The sequence below is a fragment of the Lupinus angustifolius genome, chromosome LG05 (assembly GCF_001865875.1).
Source record: "Lupinus angustifolius cultivar Tanjil chromosome LG05, LupAngTanjil_v1.0, whole genome shotgun sequence".
Lineage (NCBI taxonomy): Eukaryota > Viridiplantae > Streptophyta > Magnoliopsida > Fabales > Fabaceae > Lupinus > Lupinus angustifolius.
In genome coordinates, this window is record NC_032013.1 from 17,653,727 (window position 1) to 17,657,350 (window position 3,624).

Here is a 3,624-nt window from a genome sequence, read left to right on the forward strand (position 1 = left end):
GGCCCCGACAGTGGTCCAGAACCGACTGTCTCCAGAAATTACCAAAATTTACCAAAAATTTGGAAATAAAATTTCAAGAATAAAACTCAACTAGAGTTTTGTCTAATTCTTTACCGAAAATTCCCAGAAATTCATTTTCGAATATATAATTAATGAAAATATTAGTAAAATCTTATAATTCAAACTCGTAAAATTCGCGGTGTTACAAGACGCTTATAACTCCTTCAACAATGGTTGCGGAGTTCATGACTTGTTTTGAAACATCAAACCATGGCATATGGTTGCATAATTTTGTCACTGGCTTACGTGTGGTCAATGGTATTGCAAGACCATTGAGGATGTATTGTGACAACAAAGTGGTTCTTTACTCCAACAATAATAGGAGTTCTACAAAGTCAAAATTCATTGGCATAAAGTTTCTAGTTGTTAAAGAAAATGTTCAAAATGGACAAATTTCCATAGACCATATAAGAACAAGTTTTATGCTAGTTGATCCACTAACTAAGGGTTTGGTACCTAAAGTCTTTCATGAGCATGTTGTTCATATCGGTGTTGTTCCTTAGGGTTACTTTGGATGTTATATACAGTTTTTATGCATAATAAAGTTGATGGTTTATTGTACCATTTTAAAAAATTGTGCATTGTAACTATTGTGTTGCAATTAAAGACTTTGGATTGATCTGACTAAAGAATAAAGATAGGCCATTTGGAAATAGACATGTTTGAGATCACATTGTATGAAATTTCTATGTCACTCATCCATATTTGATCTATGTCATTGAGTATATTAATATGGTGATCATCGTGGTCGAGTCACACTTGCATGTGATGAAAGTCACGGTGGTTCCATAGTTGATATATAAGATGTATATGATTGTATTAAGGAGAAGGCTAAATGTAAATAGCATACGGATGCGCGCCTAAAGAACCTGTGATATAATTGTATGAGGAATATATGAAGCCTAAGTGAGAGATTGTTAGAAATTTATAATATTTAATTAAGGTGAACATCATATATTTGATACAATGATATCGACTCTTTATTTTGGGGGTTACATTATAAGTGATCTAATTACTAGCACCTCGTAGATTTCTAAAAGCTGATAACAAATATGGGCTTAATGAGTGGATACTCATTAGGTTAACCTAGAGGGGATAATAGGAACCCTATAAGTTAACGCATAAGGAAGGTTATGGTCCCCAACACACCAAATAAAAAATCAGTTTTCTCCTCTCCCCATCAGAGTGAAAACGTAAGTCCCAAGAGGAATCAAAGATTTGGTTGAGGAAGACATCATACCAAAACCTATCTCAGAAAATGAAGACCATAGGAGTACATCCATGAACATGGATTCCAGTCTGACACTGCACCATTTGTTTTATATATGTATGTGAGAATCTTAAGATTCAAGATCCTATGATTGGTATTTCACCAATCATAAGGAATTCCCAACAAGTGGTATCAGAACATATATTTTGATTTTTATTATTCTCCATAAAGTTCTGAATTTTATGATTCTCCATAAAGAATTTTATGATTCCCAACAATTAATTCCCAGAGAAAACTTGCATAGAGACATATATAACACGCCATATTTAAAGACAAATGTATTTTTTTTTTGTTATAATTAATAACTAAATTTTAATTAAAATTAAATATTTAATTTGTTGTCAAATTTTTATTGGCTATCTTATATGCATATGAAGTCTTTCTTTAACTCTCTTCCACCATCAACCACTCACCATGCACTATGACTATGACAACCCTCGATTCCTACAAAGGCTGCCGAAAAATTCTCAAACTTTTCCTCCACTTTTGAGCTAAAAATTTAGATTGATTTTTATTCTTTTAAATTTTCTTATGTAATAATATGATAGAAAAAAGTAAAAATACAAATTAGCCCTCAGATATTACTAACATGTGTCAAAATAATTTTATTAGAGGTCTTAAAAATAAAAAAAAGTGATTCATTAACGTAGATTTGAGGATCATTTTAGGATTTTTTAGGAATTAGCTTAAGAATTTTCAAGTATATAAAGTAGGTTTTTTTTTTAAAATTATTTACTTTTTATTCTGCCATTGAAAAGTCACTTTCATTTACACTCTTTGGTTCACATAGGAAAATGAAAGGAAAGTAAGTTGAAAGAATGAAAATAAGTAAAAAGTAAGGTGAAAAACTAGTTGTTTGATTTAAAAGAAAAAAGAAAAGAAAATTATATGTTTTTTTCTTTCATCTTATTTGGTTGTGCAAAAAGTAAAATGATAGAACAAAAAATATGTCTAAAATTATATAAACGCCTAAATAAGAAAGTCACATTTTAAGCATTGTTATTTTTACTATATTGTTTTTAGTATGTACTATTATAATTATTCTACTTTTTGTACACTTTTAATTATCTTAACTTGTAATGAAATTATCATACCATGTATTCCACCCAAGGAAGACACAATTGATTTACTAAAAACATTTGTGATGAACTTTAGGTATCTATTTTAAAAATCATGCGATAAATAAGAAATATAATAATATTATTGTATCACATATCATTATATTTTATCATTATTGATTCTTTCATTGATTATTCAAAAAATTATTAAATAATAAATGAATAATGTATAAATTTATATTGACAATATGTAAACATTAGGCAAAAAAAATGTTTTCTCACATACCAAATATAAATTTTAAAATTCATAATAACTAAAAAAATCAAATAGAAAGACAGAAAATATTCATGGTTCATATCGGTCACACATCACAGACCTTTATGCTAAAAACACCTGGCGAAAACCCATTGGGTCATAAAAGGCAACAATGACGGTCATAAAAAGATGAAAATAAATCGCGCCGCCGCGATATCTCGCGCACGAACTCGAGATATCGTCTTTTATAGTCCCACGATATATTGTCAAATGTCTAATCAGCGGACCCCACACAATGTTCAATCATCACTGTCATTTAGTGCGACTGAAATGACAACAATACCCCCAAACACGCCTTCAAGTTTACTTCCTATACCCCTGCATTCTTTGTTCCATAATCACATTAAGGACAACAATAATTGTTCATATTAATTTCTTAACAAAATCGCTATAGCTGAGAGCATATGAAAAAGTTGTTTTTCTTTTTTAAGAAATTAGCCTAATCAAACATATTTTAAATCATGAAGATTTTATGCTAGCTATAAAAGAATAGTATAAAGATCAATACATAATCAATAAATTATCTATATTTATAATATTTTTATCTAAGAGTCAATAATAATTGAAAATAAATAATAGATATTATAATTACATTGTAAAAATTCTTATACTCTTAATATATACATTTTTCTCTTACAACACCTCTTATCCTCTTGCAACATAAAAATCAGAAAAGTAAATATATTTAAATAATGAAACTTTGTTTATTAATAAATAATTTACAAATGAGATATATTTCTATCATTCAACACCAACAAATATTTATTTTAAAGGGTAATTATAATTTAGAGCCCGAATCATAATCATAACCCATGATAAAGATCGTATATTCACATTAATTTACTATTCCAAACACGCATAATAGAAAAACGCATTAAAATTATAGGAAAAGAAAGAAATGATCAAATGATAATCGAAGT